General features: G+C 39.6%; 1 long non-coding RNA gene across 1 annotated transcript in view; it reads right to left on the bottom strand.

Annotated features, from left to right (window-relative positions):
- The window catches only part of LOC120371042, a 70843-nt gene that overhangs the window by 15808 nt on the left and 30778 nt on the right, over window positions 1–24257 (bottom strand). The window contains exon 3 of the long non-coding RNA XR_005584115.1: window positions 14829–14902. This is a non-coding gene — a long non-coding RNA (uncharacterized LOC120371042). The remainder of the gene's footprint in view (window positions 1–14828; window positions 14903–24257) is intronic.

Genomic DNA, 24257 nt, shown 5'->3' with positions numbered 1-24257 from the left:
TTTTTGGGGGGCAGACAAAAGGCATTATATACAGTACAGTATTGTACTGTCCTGTGGTTGGGAGGTGCCCCTGGGTGACCCCACACAGGCACAGCCCTCTGCAGGCAAGGATGCTAGGAAGCACCTTGCACAGCAGCAGTGGCAGCTTCCCTCCAGAAGAATAGGCAACGATTTTTCCGGGGGATGGTCCAGACCCACCTCTTCCCATCCCCACTCCACTCCAGGCCCACCTCTTCCCCACCTCCTCTCCAGAGCACGCTGTGTCTCCACTCCTCCCCCTCCCTCCCAGAAAGTCCTAAGCACCGCCAAACAGTTGTTTGGTGGCGGGGGAAGCACTGTGGGGGGTGGGGGAGGCAGAGAAGATGAACTTGTGAAATGCTCCCTTGTAAAGTTGCTGCTCTTCCACAGAATCTTACAACCAGTGGATGGAGGAGGCAGCCAAATGACATTATAAGGGAGCACTGCACAACTTTAAATGAGCATGTTCCCTAATGGAGCAGTGACGTAACTTTGAAACAACGTTAAGTGGGAGGACAGTAAGTGAGGAGTTACTGTAACCATATTGGAGCCATGAAATTTATAAAAAAGCCAAGAACTAGAGCCAAGCTGCTCCCAGTGCCCTACTCTTAGTTGTGCTGAAAAAGTTAATATTTTGTTTCTTAAAACAATTAAACCCTTTGTTTCTCAATATCTAAAAACATTTGGCCTAAATAAGTTCCCTAGATTCTTGAAAACAAAAGAGTTACTCTAACATGCTTGCCAATTTCCCTAAGATAAAGATTACTTTTGTATTACTAATGTTATCTTCCTTTCCCTTGCTGTATGAAACTCCTTGACTATTGTCCATCATGAACTAATCTATATAGCTAAGGAATTATCTCAGGCAATTGGCAAGCAACCACTATAGATATTGTTTTTTTTATTTTCAAAGCATTAACTACCTACCATTAGCATAATAATTGTGCAAGAGCTATAGAACTGCTTATCACATACCAGTATAAGATACTGTTTGACATTTATAGAAGTCACCATGAAAGATATTTGATTGAGAAGCTTACAGGGCACAGGGATGACAGAAGAAACCTGATAGTGAACGTAACCAAATCTTGCTGCTTGGAAAGATTATCTGCAGATTTCAGTGTATAATGTCGTTATATTCGATTTAAGTATTAATGAAAACACAGTAACTATGTATATCAAATATTAAGATTTCATAGTAACAAGCAGTGAGTTTTAAACCTGCACTTTGAGACTTGGGATCTGAACAGATCTCTGTTGGACAGATTAAGGTGTAAAACCAACTGGCTGAATGAAAGTTAAAGAAAGTGTAGTTTGGTATATGTGACAAAGGACTCTTTAGAGATCTTGACAGCTTTCATAGCACTTTTTTTAAAGTTGGCATAATAAAAGATGTCACTTTGCCCAACTGTTATCTGTGCAAGAACAAGTATATATTTACAAACCAGATCGTTTGATTCCAGCACAGAACTCTTTAGCAGGTATGGTGCAGTAGACAAGAGTGGAGATAAACCTGCAGGTTCTCTCTCCAAAGTCTTAGCCTGTAGTAAATCTATCTCCTCTTCCATGGAGTTCCATCTACCCAATGTTTATTGCTATTTTTAAGGGAACTGAGTATGGGAAGGTGGAGAGGTGAAGAGGAGAAGTGTCACATTATACCAACATACTGATAGTCAATCTTTGCCAATGGCTCTTTAAAAATGGACTAAAACCCCATCAGTCTAGTTACCTGCTATTCTTAATTAACAACCATACATCATAAAGTTATTCCTTTCCATTTAATGTGAATGTTCACGGGATTTCTAGTAACAAGTAAATAGACAAAAATAATCCAAATTAAAAGAAGTGGGAAATGATGGATTATTGTATTTGATTGAACACAGATGACATTTTATTCCATTTGCTGACTACACCTAATAGGTGATGACCAGTTGATTATATTGCAAGTAATTTATGGTGACTTGATATTTACAAATGGAGTCTAATATAGGCAAAAAGGGGCACTCAGTTGGATCAAAGTGGAAGAATCTGGCCCTAACAAGACAGATGAAAATTCTCTCAGTATAGGAAGCTCTCAACTGACAAAAAGAGGGTTAAGCTACAATTATGCAAAATGTCCCTGACCCTCCCCCATACACCTCAGCACATGGAAAGAAAGGGCATGTGTCAAAGCAGGATGGATACTTATTTTTTGCAACAGTTCTAAACTGGCATAAAGCCTCTTTGGGACCATAGACAATTGGCTTAAGTTAGAGCAACCCCTGGATTGCTCTCACTAATTCTGGGACTGGAGCAGTTTGAGAATCAGCTGCTCATAACTGGCTTGCCAACCTCTAGACTGAAGCAGATCTTAAGGTGAAAGAGACAGCAGCCCTTAATTATTATGATTGGATCATCCTTCTCTTGAGGCAAACCCCTCGATGGAGATCTCTGTGAGAAGAAATGTCCATGAGGAAACCTTCACAAAAATTTCCCCATATCATTCCATCAAGGAGGAAATAAAATAAACTATATAATCTGACCAGAAACCCCAGGGTGCAGTAGGAGTCCATAACCATGTGCACGATGACTTGTGACTCCCTGGAAACTTTACCCCAAATCACCCATCTCCTGCATCCCTGCTAGCAAGAGTCACTACTAGGAACATCACCTGGCTGAAGCTTCCCCCATAAAGCCCTTTAAAGGGAGATCCCCACTGGGTAGTGGACTCTGAAGAAATATTGTAAGAGAGCTTCAGGGCTTTATTGTCTTTCCTTTGAGTTCCACTAGGCTCGCAGGAAAAAAAAAGGTGTATCCCCATTCTGCCAATCCACTCCTTCTTCCAACCCTTCTAATACTCAGTCAGTCATTCTCTCCACATAGAGCCCAGTTTATATAGATCCCATATAGTCCTGCTCAATGTTCTCAGAGATCTGTTGAAGACAGAGGTAACTTGGCCATGGCCATATACTTCTGCATATATTATATCTATTTTTTACTCCATATTTAGAAGGTAAACAGACATGGAGGCACATTCTTAAAAACACAGCTCCCACTGACTTCACTCCTCAGAGCCTTCACTGTATGATCAGAACCACTCAGAATTTGTTACAAATACATATTACAAAATTAAAATCCATCATAAGGGTGTTATATTCTTCACATGAATATAGTATACCACTCAATAGATCAGTATATAATAGAATAAATTGGCCAAATCCTGAAATCCTTCCTTTGGGCTAGCTTCTGCACCCACTGAAGTCAATTAATAAGTTGCTATTTTTTTTTACTCTTTCCTCACTCTGATTGGCTCCTATTTTGCTTGCACAAGGATGTAGAGAAGTAGAGCTAGTTGACACCCTGCAAATTACAAATATGAGATGAAAATTCTTCTTGAAATTTTGATTATATCAGTGAAAATTTCATTTTTTTCTGGGTTTTGAGCCAGGTCTACTGAACAAAAACTGAGGAAGGACTAGGGTGACCAGACATCCCGATAAAATTGGGACTGTCCTGATATTTAGGTGTTTGTCTCACGTCCCGACCTATGTTTGGTCTGGATGCAATTTGTCCTGATATTTCGCACTCAGGGCTTCTTTGTTTTTTGCTCTGCCAGCGGGACTCTGCTTTTTTTTTTTTGCTCCACCCCCGACCCATGTGTCCCGATATTTTATTCCTCCCATCTGGTCACTCTAGGAAGGACTTTGGGATTGGCCCATTGTACAGAAGTGTAAGAGTAATTAAGAGTCTAGAAATGTTATGGTTTCAAAGTATGTCAAGATTTAAAAGTGATCCTTGATTCTGCAAAATCTTACATGCATGCTTAATTTTATTACCTCAAGTAATTCCATGAAATCAATGAGTCTTCTCATGGGCATGTTGAGGGCAGCATTTGGCTCCAGAATTTTACAGGTTAGCATATGTGTCTCACCTTGTAGCATAGAATGAGACAAAAGAAATTTATTTTAAACATAATAAAAATCTGAAGCCAGATACAGCTACAAAAAATTAATTTGATGCATAGACCATGAACCAGCAGGGAGGGGGACCTTCTGCTGGTCTCTCCAGAAGATCAGCAAATAATATGTTGGTCCATGCACCAATGGGATTTGTCCTGGGATAGGAGGGTATAAGGTTAAGGGGTGTGTTATTGGGGCCATTGGAAGAGAAGTCAGTTTGTATTGCAGAAGATGAAAAGAGAAGAATGTCATCTAGAAAGAGAGAAAGTGTTAATTTCTCATAGGAGAACTGAAATCTGACATTTTATTGACTATTTTTACATAGGCCACTTTTCTGAATTATCATCCACACTAAGTCCTTCCTTCAACATTATTCACCTAATCCATGCCCCACACTGGGATTTGTTAAAGCTACTTATTAAGTTACTATTTAAATAAAGGGCCTTTATAAAGTATTTAAGCCCTCCCACAACTCAGGAATACTGGAAACTAAAACACACTCTCTACCCATTTGAAATGGTACTAGAACTCTACCCTGCAATAAACTTCCCTTTCAGGATTTGAATTGCAGTTGATGGGGGCAGGAAATCTGGCTGCGCCAAGGGAACCTATCTAAACTTTGTCAATTTGAGGGCTAGGATTTGACCCTTCCTCTTCTTCTCCCCCGTCCACCCCCAACCCAAACATATTAGTTAAAAAAATACATGAAGAAACAATAAATTGTTACACTAAGGTAATCTCAGTTCTGGGGTGCACACGAATCTGAGGGGCAGAGGAGTGTGAAAATGTAAAAACAACACACACTAAGAAAAGAGGGGAGAAAAGTAACATTTTGCCACAGTGAATGAGAGTCAGTGAGTTATCTCTAAGCACACATCAGATTTTCAACATTTTACCTGTACAACTAAAAGGAGTTAAATCAGAAGTCAGACACCATTCCGTAGATAACACTCCTTCCCTTCATGGTGCACTGAAATCACTTTTTTAAGCTTTTCTCCACAACCCTTAGGCTTGGAAACCTACTTTAAAAAAAATGGAGATTCCCACATAATCCCTTGACTCCAGGAGCTGCAGCTTTAGAAAAACAACAAATATAGTGAGGGTTGGCAATTTGAGTATTAGTGATATGAAATGCCAAGAAACCATAGATAAGCATCACACAGATGCAGTTTAGAAAAATCTTTCCTCTAGCTGCTCAGTGGAAAATTGCAGTCAGCATCCACATGCCCAGGCCATGAGTACATACAATTTTGGCTAGAATTTGAAAGGCTCACCAGAGCTGGCCCATATAATGATAAATATGTCCTCAAGTAAGTGATTTTGAACATTCTGCTCCATTTGCTAGCATGAGGTACACACAAATGACTAAAATTGTTGCTTCAAGAGATTCTGTTGCTCTCTGCCTTTTGACATTTGGTTTAATGAATAACCAGTCACTTACACATGGGAAGCTGAACAGGCTCACACTAGAGCTTTCTAGGAGGAGAAAAAACAGGTGGGGTGGGGGGGAGAAGGAAAATGTCACATTCATATCTATTTTGTGATTTCAGGAGCTTTATATTTTTTTGTATAGAAAGACCCTCCCCTGGTCCCCTTCTTCTTCCCAAGGATGAGCAAAGCTTCCAGGATTAGTTCTGAAAGGAAACAAACTTCCTCTCTGTTAAAATCTTTATCCTTTAAAAAAATTAAAGATAACACTATTTTTAAAATAGCAAAACAAGATAATACTGTGCTAGTGATATTGATAATACATTTACAGCTCATCAGTTCATGATGGACATTTTTGTGTCTGTATAATTTACTTTATTTTGACTACAGAAGTGATAAAGGGAAACAAAAGCAGAACTGTCTTTTGAAACCAAATTTTCAAATCCTCTGTTTCTCATTATAAGTGCCTGGGTGACAGGATCACTTCCTGTAGAGTAATTCTAAGTTCTGACTTCTGAAGTCTTGTTGCCTTATTAATTTTTTTGTGCATGGAAAAATACTTGAAATACTTACACACACTTTTCTCCTGAAATAAAAGAGCATGGACTTTGATTGAAGTCATCTGGCTATAGATACAATTTAGCCTCCAATATAAAATGCTAAGCAAATGTGATTGTCTCAAAAAGAGCTAACCAAAAAAAAAAAGAGAAATTTCAGGCCCATTTTGGTACTTTCCTTAATCTTCGATGTCCCAGTTCTTCATTGGCTTGAGTAATGGATGCCATGTTGGCCAACACACTGAGGACCTTCACATCAAAAAGCATAAGCCATACAGCTTGATTTAAATAGCCATGGCTTCCTTGCTGCTCCAGTAACAGTCTCCTATCCTCCGTAGATCAGGTGCAGAGTGAGCACTGTAACACACTCACTAGTGGGTTATACTTGCACCGTGTGTGATCATTTATGCCAGTACAAAGTGAGTGAAAAATACTACCATTCAACTTTACTAATAATTTACATCTCCTCTGCAGTGGTATAAATGACTACACCACGTCATGGGCCATGGAGAATCAGGTACTGGATATTTACTCATAAATTTAAGTTAGCTACAAGGTTCCTTAAAACCCCACCTCTTAAAGGAATCCTTCACACTTGATCATCAACAATCCCCACATTTGCCCTTACTGAAATTTAGGCACTGACCTGTGTAATATTTACTTATTTTTCTTAAATTATAATCTCTTTGGGGCTTGGAATAAATCTTCTGTATCGCCCTGATCTGACAAATAGTTTTTGAATATGCTTAATTTGAGTCATGTGAGTAATTCCATTTGTGATCTATAGGACTATTTATGTAATCAGAGTTATGCAAGCTCTTAAGTGTTTGCATGTATTGGTACCAATGTTTGCAAGGCAGTATAAATGTATAGTTATATCACTTTATTTATAGGAATAGCAGATAGGGCACGAATACTGGAAGTAAAAGAGAATTTAAAACAATTTTCTCAAAACTACTGATTAATCTGTCCTCATTTCCTGTGGCACAGCTTAAGGACATATGGAGAGAAAGTAGTCAGATCCGTAATGGTAGGATCAGGGCTCAGAGTAACTTTTAGGCCATTTGTCCAGGGAATGCCATGTGAATAGTATGCCTCATGGAAAGGACTTTGGCTTTGGAAAGATGGTACAAATTGCACCACTTAGAGGGATGAACTGCTAAAAGGAATGAATAGTGGCCTTGGACTAGATTATACAACCAGAACTCCTGGCTGGGGAAAGATATACTTTGAGTGATACTACTGAAAAGAAAGACAGCTAGATGTCATTGTGGAACAGATCTGTTCAATGTGTAAATGAACTAGTGACTGAGAAACTAAATTTAAGAAGGCATTAGAGATAATACTGTCATAATGCCATTATATAAAATGATACTTCTCCCGCACCTTGGATACAACACCAATTATTATTATTTACTTCATCACAAAAACATACTAAAATGAAAGCCCCATAGAAAAAGTGCAACTTAGGTGGCATGAGAAATAAGAAGCTTTCATATGAGAAGAAACTAGAGAGTAGATGGCATTTTGAAAAGCCTAGTGTTGGCCCAACCCGCCCCCCAACATGAATGGTGAAACCCCCACTGACTTCAATGGAAGCAACATTAGACAAATGCTGAATGGTTTTCAAAATCCCAACTCATGACAATTTAGTGACTAATCCAGCAACATTTGTGAATAACTTTACACATATGACGAGTCCCTGTGAGAAGTGCTGATTCCACTGAATTCACAAAATTAATAAGGCTGTGTGGTCGGTGCTAGTGTCTCTGCGTATGGATCCAGTTTTAGAATGGGGCCTTAATGATCATGAAACATTGAGATCTTGGTCCTCTGAATCCCCAGTTGGTACTCCTTCTCCCCACATCCCCTCTCCACTCCTCCCATCTTTCCAATTAATGTCACACATTCCATTATTATCCTTTCAAAACATCTCTCTTGAATAAACAGATGTTTTTATTTCAATCTTAAAGCTGTACCTTTTTCTCTCCCAGGCTTTAACTTTCTTGTAAACTCATAGTGAATGATTTCATCCTTTATAAATCACTTGTTACTAGGCCCCTTTTGAAGTTTACGTGAAAAGTAAAATATTAGAAACCAAAAAAGCAACAGACAAAAAGCCTCCTTTTTTACAGGCCAGAGAACAGTGATAAGATGATAGTGGCTCTTGGTCATTCATTACTGACCTGGTTTTATTTTTGAACTAATGATCTAAAGGTAAAAGGTTCCATATCTTGTTACTAAATAGCATTTCCCTTTCCCATCCAGTTGGTCCCAATATTTCTTTTTTAGGACACCTTACATGTGAATGCAGGAAACAAGTAATGTGCAAGAGTACACTTCCAAAGTTTGAGTTTTGGAGGTAGTGCAATATGCGATAGCACAAAAGAGGAAAATCTCAGGGTTTCCATGTATAAATAGATTCTATTTGCCTATAATCTCTCATGGAGCAGGGATTTTGCTAAAGCAAGATATCCTGCTAGTTCAGTGCAGTATGTCCCTGTGGACTGGGCACTGAGCTGGGATTCAGAAGACCAGAGTACTTTTCCCAGGTCTGCAATGAACTCTACGAGCGCCCTCCACCTGTGTGCTGGAGGGCAAAATATCGGGACAATCTGCTTCCCGACTGAACATCGGTCGTGATGCGGGACAAACAAGTAAATATCAGGACAGTCCCGATAACATCGGGACATCTGGTCACCCTACTTGCAGCGCGGGATTGACGGCCGTGGCTCCCCTGTCGACTTTGCTTCTGCCTCTTGCCAAGCTGGAGTTTAGCAGTCAACGGGAGAGTGATCAGGGATTGATTTATCACATCTACACTACACATGATCAACCGATCCCTGATAGATCGATCACTACCCGCCGATCTGGTGGGTAGTGTAGACGTACCCTAAGAGTCGGCCCATATACTTCTGTTCCCCTGTAAATGATGCTTTTCTCTCAAATAATAGAGTGAATTGGAAGGGGTAGGGAAATAGAGACTGTTGCTCCTCACACAAGATAAAATCCATCTTTTTGTTATGTTTTGTTTAGCCTAGTACTCTGTATGGAATTTCTGAGAACAGGGTCCTTCAAGTGGAACTGCTGCTGCTCTACAAACAAGGCAGTTCAAGGACGCTGTTGCTAATGTGCTATTCAAAAAGCATAAGGGTGCTGATCTCCTTTTCTATATTTTATAATTATTCACGGTTATACAAGTTTTTTTAAAAAAAATAAAGCACATAGCATGGAAAAATAAAACTGATGGCAGGCAAATATTTGTCAGGAGATAATTAATTCAGGAAGGCATACTCTACAACTCATTAAAGTGCAACAGATTGATGACATCTGTTTATCATTGAAGTATACATCCCCAAAGCAGTATTATTGGGTTTTTTTATCCTTTTTCTCCAATCAGGCACTGCAGAATTTTAAAAAGACCCTGAAAAACAAATACTTCCAATCCAAATTAGGAGTGAGAAGATTAAAATTCCATGGTGTTTTGTTCATAAATTGGATACAGTTTTCTTCCCTGATAAAATTAGGAAAAGGTGAGTGGTAGGATGACACCTACTACTCAGTTAAATCACTTAATGAGGACTACCAATAAATCAAGAGGATAGTAAATACAAGGCACAATTTAGTTTACAATAAATAAATAAATAAATAAATAAATAAAAATAAAATCAGACTATAAAGGAGGGAAAGAAGGCAGGCAGGCAGGCTAGTCTCCAATATCAAAGCTTCTCCAAGGCCGAATCCAAAGTCCACTGAATTTAGTGGAAAGACTCCCACTTACTTCTATGGGCTTTGAAACAGGTCCAGAATGGTACCCCTATAGGTTCCCCTCTTGGGCTCACACCCTCAGTATGGCAATCTGAGAACCATCTAGACCGGTGGTTCTTGATGGATTACACGTTGTGGGCTGCATATTTGGCCCACACTGTATAACCTGGGCCGCAGGGTAGAGGCAGCTCCAACCCCACCCTCGCTGCGTGGGGCAGCCAGCTGCCCACCCTGGACCACACAGAGTTGTCTGCCCCAGACCCTGCCATGCGAGGTGGCCAGCTGCCTTGGACCTGGACCCCATAGCTCGTGGGGCAGGGTGGCAGCCACGACTCCGGACTCTGCCCACATGGGTCAGGCCAACAGCCCGACCGGACCCCTCCATGCCAGGGAGCAGAGCAGCTCGGACCCCTCCGCGCCAGGAAACTGGGAAGCTGGTGGACCCAAGGCACGCAGGCTGGCCTTTTACACAAATACGGCCCATGGGCCATGCGCTCAGAACCGCTGACCTAGAAAGCATGGTAGCCAGCAAAACTGTTTGGTTTGAGGTGAGGAAAGGGACTGTTACCATATTTGGTAATACAGAATGCCACAGGAAGATTCCAAAGCAGCAAGGAACAGGTGTAGGTTAGCAGGATTTGGTTGAGGCAATATACTCAAAGAACTTCAGTAACAGGTACGTTCATCTTCCTTGATAATTGCCTCAAGAGATTCTCACTCCTGGGAGACCAATTACCAGTAAAAATCTGTACAAGGGAACTGAAGAGTACCTAGCTAAATAATGACTGAAAAATTGTTCTGCTACCATGACCAGTTCTTGCTCCTAAATCAAGGCAGTAGTACTGAATAAAGGTGTGTGTTGAGAAATGTCTCCGTTTCTGAAAACTCACCACATGAAGCTCAAGTCTATGATAAACTGGTTTAGACATAGTAAAAAGATTTTGCACTGGTCTTCTGAAGTAAATTATAGGTAACCTCAGTATAGTTCATAGGAGACTCCCTTACTTATAAAAAGAAAAACACATAGGTTCATGTACTGTGCAGTGGGAATAATGAGAGGACTCTATGTTTCTAAAACTAAACCAGATCTTTATTAAGAGAACTATTTACAGAGATGCTGCAACTACAGCTAGCATTCAAGCCATGTATACACAGACTGATTTCCTGGTGCCCCTTCCAAAGTGTTCCTCACTGCAACCTCTTATCCTTCCTCCATGTTGCATGTCTATTGCTTGCTACATCTTTTTTGTTTTTAATTTTGTTGTTTTTGTGTCTTTTGTGCAAGTGTTTACGTGCTTGCTGAGGCCAATGGTTACTAGTAGATAGGCTACTGTAAGACATGGCCTTTACCACCAGCCTATTGTGGCCTGTTAGACCTCATATTTCTTCAGGTATTCTGAACTTTGAACCAACCTCTCACTTCTTGTTTGTGTTATTTCTCTTGATGGGAGACTCCTTTCCACTACTCCCAGGCTTGTGCAAGGTTTTGTGGGTAGAAACCCAGCATTCTGGGTTGTCTGAGCCACTCCATGCTTCCTTCCAGTTCCATGCAAGCAGCTGCACACACACTCACAACTGGCAGTCTCAGCAAATACTCTAAGGCAGAGATGACCCACACCTGCCTATAGTGATGAGAGTGGCTTCAGCAGATGTTAACTGAGCATACTCAGTACAAGCCAAGCAGCAATTCGGAGGGAGGAGGGCACATGACCCCATGTGGCCCCCTCTCCCCCCCCAGTGTGGTATCTGAGCTGAATGTGCATAGTGAGTGGACTACTTACTCATTCCTAAAGATGGTCCCTCCAAGTTAGAATTAAGGCACCTTGATAGAACAATGTGGAGAAGCTTGCTCTGCCATTACTCATGCCATATCTGTTTTGTTAATAGCAGGCTTCCTTCTCTAGGACTGTCAATTTGACATCGTTCACAGGCATTAAATTAACAGGATGTATAGCGATGAGAAGAATCTTGACTCAAAGCTATAACAAACAGTAACATTTCATTTTTGAAACATTAATGAACAGATGCTATTCTTATTGACTGAATTTGACATTCAGATAAGTAATGGATAGTTCTAATGACAACTATAAAATGCCTATATTTATGGTAAAATGGCACTTTTCAGAAATATTAAATTGTGCTTTTGTCTGCATAGATATGGTGGTTTTCTAATAACTTAGATATTCTGTTATTACCACTAGCACTATTTGTTTTTATCTAAAACAATACTTGAAAAAACTATGTTTTTTTAAATTATTATTTTTTAAATGAAAAAATAAAACAAAAAACCCTTCTGATGAACCAGGCTCTCAGGTGACAAAATTTGGTAAATACTTCCTTTCTAAACCACTATTTAAGCAAATAAAAGTAATTTTTGTAGGTTGCCTTTCAAGTATCACATAATACTTCACAATTCATTACAGTCTATATAAATACACTCTGCAGGTGAATATCACTTGCTGGTGCCATTTATTTAACAGGGGGCATTTTATTGTCTTCAGTCCCCTTATTAAGTTGATTCAATGGGAACTAATGCCAGTGCTGATCACTGAGGCTAAAAGGACAAACCCAAACTACAACACTACTCTCTTTAAAACTCCTCCCACTTCCATTGTTAACCCTCTAATCAGAGTATTAACTCCTGCCACCTATGCTTCATAGGGTAGCCAAGCCTCCAGTATTGTCCTGGAGGCTCCAGGAATTAAAGTTTAATCTTTAATGAAAGGTAATGTCATGTGATGAAACCTCCAGGAATTGATCCAAGCAAAATTGGCAACCCTAATGCTCCATTCATGGTTTTCTGCTCTGAAGGAGAAATGTAAACCACTACCAGCTAAGTCCTCAACTGCACATACATAAAAAACAGGCTTAAGATGCATATACCTGAACAGGGATGTGTAATTCTGGACTTAAGTTTCAAGTCCCATAATTTCCAGATCATGCCCATAATGTCTCAATTGCATGCAGACAACTTCAAATGAATACACACTTCAAATTGCACCATCTGAAAATTATATGCATTTCTGTGTTTGGTTTTACACCAGCAGATGCGCACATACACTCACCCCCACCCATTTGCACATGCACAAATCTTTAGACATCTGGCCAAACAGCATTAATAACTCAGACTAAGTATCCTACTTCCTAAGCCAATTCCACATTATTCACAGCTCCCTTTGCAGATTTCACCTTGCTTCCTCTTTCCATTTTCTACTATACCAGTAATTAAATCCTTCCAAAGTGCAAAAGACTCCTAGCCAACAGCTCAGATATGGTGCAGTAACATTCCTGTTGCTGTGGCATTCTACAGTAGTGGATACAACCATTCCAGAACAAGCTTTAGTATCTATCGTTATTAGGGAGAGTTGAGTAAGTAGAAGCATGGAGTGGCCTCTCTTTAAAAAAATAAAAACACCTATATTATTCCTCAGTGATAATTTAAACAATGGTGCTCAACTTTTTTTCCATATCATGATCCTCATATTACGTTGTGGGAGAGGGAAATAAAAATGAAAAATTGAGATTTCCCCTCCCATGCAGAAATGGATAAGGGGGATGAGGTAACATCTTTTGTTGGACTGACTTCTGTTGGTGAGAGAGACAGACAAACTTTCAAGCTTACGCAGAGCTCTTCTTCAAATTTGGGAAAGAGTGTCACAGTTAAATACAACATGGAGCAGATTACTATGCTAAACAGTTTACTTTTGCTAAACAGTTAACACATACTTCAAGGAATCATTCAAGGTGAATACTCCTAGAGTCATAGGGAGGAAAAGTAGGTGGGGAAGCACTGGGGGAGGAGGAAGTGTTAGTGGGTTATATATTGTTATAATAAGCCATAAATCCAGAGCCATAAGGTCTCTATTCAGTCCATGATTTTTAGTGTCTAGGAGATTTATGAATTTAAGCTCCCAGGCTTGTCGTTTAAAAACCTTGTGCAGGTTTCCTTTGAGGATGAGGACTTATAGGTCAGACACAGAGTGATCACTTTGTGGGGGAAAAAAAAGGGTTCACTTATAGGTGATGTGTTTTTGTCTTTTATCATTTTCTGGTGAGCTCATTCAAGACTGTAGTAATTGTCTGGTTTCACCACTGAAATGTTTTATCTACTTATGCTAACCAATCTGTTCCATGTTGTATTTAGCTGTGACACTCTGATTAAGTTTCCCAGACTTGAAGAAGAGCTCTGCGTAAGCTTGTCTCTCTCACCAACAGAAGTTGGTCCAATAAAAGATATTACTTCATCCACCTTGTCTCTAATATCCTGGGACTGACACAGCTACAACAACACTGCATTCTGACTTTAATGGCAATTGCAATTGCAATTGCAATTAGCCCTTTAGCCCTCAAATTAGTCTGTCCTACTAGTGAGTCATCAAGGTCAAAATCACACACTTTCTGTGGATAAATAGAGGAAGTTATGTTCCTAAGCCTGCCAATCGTTACCTTTTCACAAACAGTAATTATCATTGTTATTTGTTAGGTTTACAGCATCCATACATGTGATTAGCTGTACTGTAAAACATTTAAGAGAGCAATCTGGCAATGGAGAGCTATTTTTTGGCTTGACATAACAAAAAGATAGGAAAGAACAGAGAAGAAATGAGAGAAGACAAACCAAGTTTTCAACTGAATAGCATGGACCAACAATATTACAGTTGTAGGTTTCTCACAGAGTACTCACTGGAGCTATTTTCTGTTCATTATTTATGTTGTGTGGCTGACATCATAATTTGAGTTAGGTTATCTGCTCCATACGTGGCTAGGAAACATTTAAAAACAGAAGACTAATGGAAAACCAACAGCAAATACTGAATAAATCATTTCTGGAATAAATTTTTAGATGAGAAATTATTCAAGGTAAATTTTGTTCCAGAATCCCAGAAGTGTCCTATTTTTACAAGTGGCCAACAGCAACAGGAATACTCATGAACAACAGACATGAACTTGCCATACACAGCAAGTAAAACATGCTGGTTTTGTTCCCTAAAATACTGGGGACTCTCTACAGGCATCCTGTTCAAGCACCTCAAGAATATATTGAGTTAATTAGAATCAGAAAGGAGCCTCTTATAGGAATTGAATAGTATACAAGATGTGCACCATATTCTGACTGTACCTTGAGCTCAGCAAATAGAATTGCAATAGTCCAGCTTCAAATCCACTGTTGTGGGCTAGCATTTCCACAGATGCCTGAGAGAAAAAAAAAAAAGAATATACTCCAACAATGTTCCTAAGGACAGCGATGGAGAACACATTTCAAGACAGATTAAATGTGTTCCTTCACAGAGTACCCAGAATCAAGGACAACACCATTCTTAACAGATTAAATTGAAGCAAGGCTGCACCCAATAGACAGCAGAATCATAAAGGAAAATAATTTAACAAGTATTTGGTATCAAATGCCAGTATTTCAGTTTTATCTTAGCTTATGTTTAAAAACATTGTTTGTCATCCAGCTCCCTACTTCTGAGAGATATTGAAGTCTTGCCACGCCTCTGCTCTATCCCTGCCCCCCCCCGCATCTCTCTTATTCATGAAACAATATGCAGAATAAGGTGACTTTACAGATATATTCTAATAGCTTCAGTGCTGTTCCCTATCCCTTAAATATTGCACCTGTTGTAAGTTGATGGCTACGTGTTTGTTCTCTCTGCGTGCCGCACTGGCTCTGGCCAGATAGCCTGTATAGCAGACTTTGATTGAGCTGCTGAAGAAGACCATAGACTCAGTTCAGTGGCAAAGGTGCTCAGCCAAGTTTATTGTTAACAAAACACGATTCTGGTGCCCTGGTGAATGGTTACAGTAACACACACATGCCCATTACAATGGACTAGCTCCCACTTCGGCCAGACAGACACCTCTTCTTTGACCTCTCTTTTATACACTGATACCACAAAAGTTATATATTGCTTGCTCCTCTGATATAGTTAGTAACCACCCTTTACTTTATACCTATTGGCCAGATCAGAACATCTCTATCTATCACCCTGTTATCCTCAGGAGGGATCAGTGTCTCCCTGTATTGTCTTCTGGGATGTTCTGGTACTACCCTTCTGGAATGTGTTTACATGAATACTTAGTGCCTAGGAGCACTTGTGTTATAATGCCAGCCCTGTTCTTGCCAAGTTCATGTATCAGACAGTGAAACTGCAAGCAGGTATTTCCTTTATAATAGGGCCTGACTTTTGCTCATTTTAGTTCAGGCCTTAGGCCTCATACCGGGCCCCATGCTTTAGACACTCTCTTTCTACTATAGCACACTACTATTATTTTGCTTTTTTAGCTGCTGTTGTGGATTGGTCAGATATTTTCACTGAGTTGTCCATGACACCCAGTTGTTTGCTTTTTTCCTGGCTGCCATTAATTTAAAACCCATCAATGGGTATGAGTTCAGATTCTTCATTCCAGTATCAGAGGATAATTCATTCATAGACTAAATCATTTTAGTCTCTGAACAATTTATACGACTGGGTCAGATTCTGCCACCTGTATTTATGTTGAATAGTAACTCTAATGCAAAAATATTTCCACTGGTTTCCATGGGATTACTTACCTAGCAAGATACTACTATATCTGAGTGAAACAGAATCTGACCATGGTAAATATAACAAATCCTCTTTTCCGATAGCAAAACTCAAAGGTGTAATTGCTTAAATCTAATGGCAATTTTTATGCTAATTTTAAACTTTAAGCAGTAAGAAAAAAGTCTCTGTAGACACACACTCTTCTGGTGTCAAAGATAATTATTAAGACAGAATGAGCAGAAATATATCATAAAATTCCATTATCCTCATTAGTTGTCATATCTTGTCATAAAGTGTCACATTTTGATTTTCATAATATCAGTGAACTGATATAGTTGTCAGCAACAATACCAAGGTATCTAATTACAACCAGTATATTACTAGAAAATTGCTATGTTGTGTCACAAAAGCCTCATATATGACAGCTTAAATAGTAAAATGAGAATTTTTATTTTGTCCTGAAATTAGTTCTCTACAAAAGTGTTTTTAAAAATGTTCTTTTATCTTTAAAAAGAAGTCATACTGCAATTAGCATTCTACTATGATCTGTACTATGCCACAGAGGGCAAACGGTATCTTACCCTTTATGCTCAAGATGTACATGATATACTTTTGTTACTGCTTTAAGCCTTAACTCATGCTTTTATTCCCTCTGTGATGGCTGTATTCCAATTTCTACAGAAGTGAATGACTTCTGTGTTACAGTGTAACTGCATAACTTTATGAAGCTGGGACACTAGTACTGCTCCAACAATAGAGGAAATAGGTAGATGATCTTTTGAGGAAGAAAGTTCCCCAGTGGCAACAAAGGGAGTCAAGTTTACAACAAAATAGTACTGGTCTGTAATGGATATTATGGCTACTGTTGAACTAATGCCGATGGGGAATTGTGCTGCTAAATCTGAGGCTTCCAGTTTTGTGCCTATGGAATTAGGTTCACTAGCTACAGCTGTGTCTCTCCAAAATGGAAGGTCTAAATTCTTGCAAGCCAAAAAGCAGCCCAATGTCAACTATGACATGCTTGAGATGACGTTTTGGTGTTTCTAATTTATTCAGACTGAGGTGCATTATGTGTCATTTCCATTCTTGTGTTTAAAGTGATGTCTTTAGAACTATTTAAACATCCAGCTTGACCTAAAAATCATCAAAAGGGAATGCTTCAAGGAAGGGTCAGGCAGCAGGTCAGAGGGGAGAGAGAGAGAGAGAGAGAGAGAGAGAGAGGAAGCTTTCCCAATGCAAGCTTCCCAAAGCAAGCAAGCTTGCAGCAACATAAAGCTTCAGAATTTTGATGAGGTATATAAAATAGTGAGTAACATTATGAGTTGTCTCTTCATCTCATATTCAGTTTTCAGTGTGATGATATTCATATATCATTTTGGTATTAATGCACATCCATGGTTCAGTCACATTGTCCCAAATTCTCTTCAGTATTCAGGCCATTTTGTGCTGTGCTGTTGGTAAAAAGCAGACCTAAAGCCATCAGTAGGGATCCTCTGATGACATTGAGGCAGCATGAGCAATTATTATATGTTCTCTTGCTGCTCGTAAAGAAGGCTTAGCTTGAGTACAGGGAACATGACTATAGCCTCCATCATGCCCACTGATACACCAGCTACCCGCTGGTGTAAGAGGCCAATATGGCAATGGACTAATGGCCAGCAGCCTTCCTGGCTGCTCTAAGGTAGGAGAAGAGACCACTCCACCACATAGCCAGACCAGGATCAGGTGAGCTTTGAACCACATTTGACACCATCTCCTGAGGTCTGCTGTATGCTCTTTGACCACAGCCAGGCATCTAGCAGAGTCTTACTACCTCATTAGCTGGCAAAAACTGCTACTCCCATGTTTTATTGTTAGAACTCAGGCCCTGGAGGTTTTTTGCCTTCCTCCGAAGCATGGGGCAGGGGTCGCTTGCTGGTGGATTATCTGCTACTTGAAGTCTTTAAATCATGATTTGGAGCATTCAACAGCAGAGTCAAGGAAGAGAATTAGTTCAGGAGTGGGTGGATCGGCTTATGTGGCCTGCATCTTGCAGGAGGTCAGACTAGATGATCATAATGGTCCCTTCTGATCTTGAATTCTATGATTCTATGATTCTTTTAATTTCATTAAACAGAAAATTCTACCAATGTTTATGAAAACAAAAAAAAAACCCACAACCCCCCCCAAAAAAATCCCATGCTCATACACAGCAAACCACAAACACCTTATATTTAGAGATACTCATGCCTTCTTGATCCAGTTCAGAATATCTCCAGAAATGTCACATTTTTAAACAGCCTGAATTTTGCTAGTGGAAATATTCCAGAATTCACAGAGTATAAATGCTCACTGATTATATGGAAGATTTTACATCCCAAATATCAAAATATTCAAGTTCATTTGATTTCTCATTTCTTCACAAATACAATAAAATAAAACATTTTCTATTGAACAGAGTTTTGGTAGCAGTGTGACAGTGGTATTTCAGAAGACAGTTTACAGCACAATGTTGTACTGAATTCCCCAATAAAATTTACATTAATATGGGACAGAGTAAAGAGCTGTAAATTAGATTAAAACCTTCACAGGGATGTTGTAATTATCTTAAAAACAAGCATTATGAACACAAGAAATTCAGAGTTAAGGTTATGTAAAAGATATTCAAACATGTTAATGTATGAAAATTCTCAGATAAGGCACACAGACTTAAAGTTTACTCTGCGTTATTGAGCCACCAGGCAATAACCATACAATTTCAGTTAATGCGTTTCAGTGTTGTTGTCCCAGGTTAGATTAAACTGATTTTAAAAAGACATTTGATTTATATTTTTCTCCTCATGCATATTCCTGAACCTCTACTTTAGATTTAAGCTTAGAAAAATTATAACGTGATATACAATAGTATCATCAACACTGCAATATGGCTTGCATGATGCCAGTGAACCTAAGGTGATCAGTTTTGTTAAAATAATTTCATTATCATTAGGATTTATATGTTAAGGGTACACAGCTGCTCTTCTATTTACAGTGAATCTTCAACTGCATGATCCATTCAGTGATGATACAATTGTATCAATTTTTGGTACCAAAGATAATTCATTGCCCTGGAAGCCATTGTGAGATTACAAAAACTGACTTGTAGAATCACATGAATTAAACAAAATCTTAAATGGGATAACTTCTCTTTGTGCACAAACTCCAAGTAACTTGATATTCAAAGACTAAGAAAGGAATACAGAAAAAGGTTGATTAAAATAAATGGCAAAATAGTGCACAAAAAAAGATACCAGACTGACAAACTATGTTGTTAAAAAGCTTAGTGGGTTACAAACCTAAACCTCATTTCTTTCCTGAGAACTTCTTGGTTTCCTCATCATGTGTCCATCATCTACATTGAATGCAGTATTCAGGGACAAATGTTTATTGTTTTTGAAATCCCTGCCCTTCCCAATGTGAACAGATGGAAGTTAGAAGGATGTGAACAATTCATCACTTAGACCACAAACCTTCAAACACGTGTAGTTTGACTTTGAACACAAGTAGTCCAACTGATTTCTGTGGGATTATTTGCATGCTTCAATGTAAACATGCACGGAAAAGTTTGTAGGATCAGGAGTCTTAAATGGATTTTTTGAAACTTTACTAGGCCTTTTTAAATCATGCCTCAGAAGGCAACACATTCTACTCTTCTTAACTAGTCCCTCTTCCCTTCATACTATATGGAAGCTACCTGGGAATATTCTTGCAAACATAAAATTTATGAATTATCCATGCAGCAATTGATCTTGGGATTGATTGTTTCTTGAGAGCTTCGTGTCCTGGACAAAGTCAACAGCAAAAATTACCAAACTATTTTTCATTAAGGATGGGCAAATATAGTCTGGCTAATTCCAGGAACACCCTAATATTTTGAGTGCAGAATTATGTGCCATTTGACATTTCATTTGGGGTGATTTTTGCACCTCCTGAAATTTTGCTTTCTGTGACATTTTGGCCAAGTGGCTTTTCCCTGCACATTGAAACATTCATAAATGAGATTCACTCAATGTCCTGTTTTAGCAGTAGAGACCCAATTCCTCCTCCCGACTCTCCCGCCCACCCCCACCCCCCCAAAAGACTGGTGCCAGACACTCAACTAGTATAAATTTACATTGGAATCCGTGGAGCAGCACTGATATACACCAAGTGGTGATACGGTCATGAAGTGTATAAAAGCAATGTAACATGGACAATCCTGCTGTCATGCCCTATACATGTGATCACAAACAAAACAGAAGTAGGAACTGGTTAACTGGTTAACTATTATTTTATTGCTTTCTTCTGTTGCTGCCTAGCAGACATTCAACGCTTGATTTCTTTCCTTTTTTTTTTTAACATTTTAAGCACATTTCAGCCCTAAACCATCATGCTTCAGGTTTATGTCCTTCCTTATTACATCTGTAAGATCTTTCTACATTACCATTCCACTAACACTAAATGCACAAATAAAATTTCACTCTGCATCTTACTGCCAAGTGCCCTCTCCCTCTGCTCCTTCAAATCACACATCTTCCAGGAATCCTTCCTACCTTGTTCTCCCATTGTTAATCTTTCTATACCTTTCCTTACTTTAATTCCTTTTCTGTACCACATCTATCCCAGATTTCATGTGTACCTGTAGGAAATCTCATTGTTTGTACACTCCATAGATGATTGATAACAAAGATTAATATAGACATCTTTGAATTTCTGCTGAAACAACAGCTAACAGAATCGGTTGTACATATACCTGACCTGCAGTTTCAATTTATATCTAATGACAGAGCCCATTGTGTGGGGGGGAGGTTAAACATTAGCTCATCTATTAAAAGTAAACGTTTTTGGATGTTGTTCCTTACGCCAACACTGAATGTGTCACAAAGAATTATTTAAAGTATCTGGAATCACAGTGTTCCAATAATTTCTTTACCTTATCTATGTATGTGCTGATGCTTTCCCTTTCCCACTTTCACGCTTGTGAAATCTGAATCTTTCTGATGTTACTATATGCTTTGGAGCTAAGTTGTTTTGCAACATATCTTCTTGGTCTTTGAATGTCAACTTTTTTCCTGCCTCACTTACTATTGATCTTAATATATGTAAGTTATATATAACTGTAGATTCCCCACAATCCCTTTCTGTTATAGATTCATAGACTTTAAGGTCAGAAGGGACCATTATGATCATCTAGTCTGACCTCCTGCACAAAGCAGGCCACAGAATCTTACCCATCCACTTCTATAACAAACCCCTAACCTATGTCTGAGTTATTGAAGTCTTCAAATTGTGGTTTGAAGACCTCAAGCTGCAGATAATCCTCCAGCAAGTGACTCATGCCCCATGCTGCAGAGGAAGGCGAAAAACCTCCGCCAATCTGTCCCAGAGGAAAATTCCTTCCTGACCCCAAATATGGCGATCAGTTAAACCCTGAGCATGTGTGCAAGACTCACCCGCCAGCACCCAGGAAAGAATTCTCTGCAGTAACTCAGATCCCCATCCCATCTAACATCCCATCACAGACCAAAATTAATTGCCAAAATTAGGCTATCCCATCATACCATCCCTTCTATAAACTTATCAAGCTTAGTCTTAAAGCCAGATATGTCTTTTGCCCCCACTACTCCCCTTGGAAGGCTGTTCCAGAACTTCACTCCTCTAATGGTTAGAAACCTTCATCTAATTTCAAGTCTAAACTTCCTAGTGTCCAGTTTATATCCATTTGTTCTTGTGTCCACATTGGTACTAAGCTTAAATAATTCCTCTCCCTCCCTAATATTAATCCCTCTGATATATTTATAAAGAGCAAGCATATCTCCCCTCAGCCTTCTTTTGGTTAGGCTAAACAAGCCAAGCTCTTTGAGTCTCCTTTCATAAGACAGGTTTTCCATTCCTCGGATCATCCTAGTAGCCCGTCTCTGAACCTGTTCCTGTTATTAGGTTAAAATAAGCAGATTATTTTTAATAAAAGCTAGTAGGAAGAAACAAAGTGTTTGGGCCTGATTTTCAGAGATACTAAGGCATTTCAATTCCAACTAACAGAAAGGAAGCTGCAGGAACTTCTGAAACATCAGGCTACTGTTCCAAGAACTCACATTTTCCTTCTTATTCTTTTATTATTAGGTGCTGGGCATGGTTATTTACTATCATGCTCACTAAGCTATGTGGCTGGGCATGGCTCACTGGCCTCACCATGTTCCATAATCTATTCATCTGGAATTAATGAATAACAACCCTGCAGCCAGAGATCCAGGAGAGAGAACCTGCTCAAGTTTAAGGAGCTATTAATCACCATATCATAGGCTTAACACCACAAAAGTACCACTACATGACTTCATTAACATGCTACCTAACTTCTTTGGATCGACCCAGTCCAACATTTATTAAAGTCAATGGAAGTCTTTTCACTGACTCCAATGGACACTGGGTGAGGTCTTTCATGTATTTACTGGCAGGTCTCTTCAGAGGCCCTTGGTGAAAAGGCCACTGCAGATGTACACAAATTCCAAATCTGGTGATGTTTACACTTATTTTGGAGATAAGTGACCAATTTAATTGGTGTTTCCACTTTCTGCATCTTGCAAAGACAGATACTGAGATTTTTGTGAATGATAGCAATAGACTGATCTATGACTTCAGGATTTCTCAGGACAATGCTTTTTGAAAACAGTCATAATATTGGAAGGTGATCAATAAACATACAGTTTGGAAACAATATCACATTGTCTGTGATGTGGAAGGGTAGATGAAATTATTATATTGGCCCCTCTTTTTGACCTTTAAATCCCTGAAATACTATGAGTATAGAAAGGTGCCTTTGCAGCATGATTGTACATACAAGAATATCCCTGAGAGAAGATCTGAAGTAGCCTTTCTTCTTTCACGCTGATCTGTACACGTGGACCACCAACTCCCTATCATAGGGTGGCAGGCCCCAATGAATTAATCAGATCCAGCCCCTTGTGCCAAAACAGATGCTCCCAGCCTGGCCAGTGAAGATGGAGGGGCAGCATCTGTGGCTGTAAAAGATCAGGGAGACCTGTGGTAGGAAGTGGGGACAAGGGTGGGTGAGAGAGAGAGAGAGTGTGCACACGTGTGTCAGGGCTGCAATCAAGAGAGGGCATCTCTGAGGAATTCTTTTCAGGTCGTCTCTGGAAAGAGGGCAGAATTATGAGGAAGCCAGTGGAGGAGTTGGCCTGTTGACTTTCAAGAGCAAAACCGAGTTTCAGGAGTCTGAAAAGAGCTGAGGACCAGAAAGCCAGTGGAAGGTCTAGCTGCCTATCCGTCCTGAGCCAGTGCCACTGCTGGGAAGCTGAAAAGGGCTAGGGAGCCAATAGATGGGCTATGTCTGCTGCCATTCCTAAGGAAAAAACCCATTTCCAGAGAAAAGACAGAGAGCTGAAGACTCAGAGCAGCAGAGGGAGATGCCTGAGGGCCAGAGAGAGGACCAGAGGCTGGGAGTGAGACATGGTGAGGGATGCTGGAGGGGTACCAGAGAGCTGGGGCTCTACTGTAATTGATGTATTGTCTGGACTATATTTATGGGACATGGGTTATGGTTTATGTGCACAGGGCTTTCATTCGTAATAAGTGCCACACTGTCTGGAATCAGAGGGGTAGCCATGTTAGTCTGGATCTGTAAAAAGCAACAAAGAGTCCTGTGGCACCTTATAGACTAACAAATGTATTGGAGCATAAGCTTTCGTGGGGGAATACCCACTGCATCTGACGAAGTGGGTATTCACCCATGAAAGCTTATGCTCCAATATATTTGTAGTCTATAAGGTGCCACAGGACTCTTGCTTTTTACATTGTCTGGAGTGGCTCACAACTGAGTGTCAACATCAGGGCAGATGGTCAAAAATCAGGGCAGAAAACCCAAAACTGGTTGTATGTTGTATAAATAGAAGTCACCAACCCAGGACCAAGTTGAACTCCTAAAGCACTATAACAGTCTCCCCATGTAGTCACAGACAGTCCCCTTGGGCATTCCAGTCTATCTTAACACCCAGGCAAGCTGGACG

This window comes from Mauremys reevesii, linkage group 8, assembly GCF_016161935.1.
Source record: "Mauremys reevesii isolate NIE-2019 linkage group 8, ASM1616193v1, whole genome shotgun sequence".
Lineage (NCBI taxonomy): Eukaryota > Metazoa > Chordata > Testudines > Geoemydidae > Mauremys > Mauremys reevesii.
The sequence above is the reverse complement of the archived record's forward strand: the minus strand, read 5'-3'. Positions and strand labels throughout refer to the sequence as shown.